Here is a 519-nt window from a genome sequence, read left to right as displayed (position 1 = left end):
TGGGGCAAGATTCCTCCGCGAAGGCTCCTGGCCTGGGGCGGGGAGGGACGGGGCGCCCGGCGTTGCGCAAGCCCCGTCCCGGTCCAGCCCCGCCTCGTCCCGGAGATCCACCTGAGCCCGCCTCAGGACCAGGGGCCTGGGCCTCGGGCCTGGCGTCTGGGCAGCCCGAGCTCAGCCCGGGGTCACGCCGGAGGCCTGGGCAGCCGCTGAAGGGGCTGATCCTGCCTGGCCGGTCAGAAACCGGGTTCTGCCCCAGCGGGGTCACGGGGAGCCCGGCGGGGGCTGGGCAGGGGCATTACCTCCCGCCCTGCCCGATTTTAACCACCTAATGCAGGTGCCGGTGTGGGCACTCCACTGCTTTGCAACTTTGATGGGCAAAGCGTGCATCGTATTTAGTTACAGGCCCTGAGCTGACTTACACAGGAATCGATCTCTTCCAGTCAGTGCTGGGTTCCTGGCGTCGGAAACCGGGAACCAGGGGTTTGGGAACGGGCTCAGCAGAGCTGAGCAGGCCTGTGC

Source organism: Grus americana, chromosome 16, assembly GCF_028858705.1.
Source record: "Grus americana isolate bGruAme1 chromosome 16, bGruAme1.mat, whole genome shotgun sequence".
Classification (NCBI taxonomy): Eukaryota; Metazoa; Chordata; class Aves; order Gruiformes; family Gruidae; genus Grus; species Grus americana.
The sequence above is the reverse complement of the archived record's forward strand: the minus strand, read 5'-3'. Positions refer to the sequence as shown.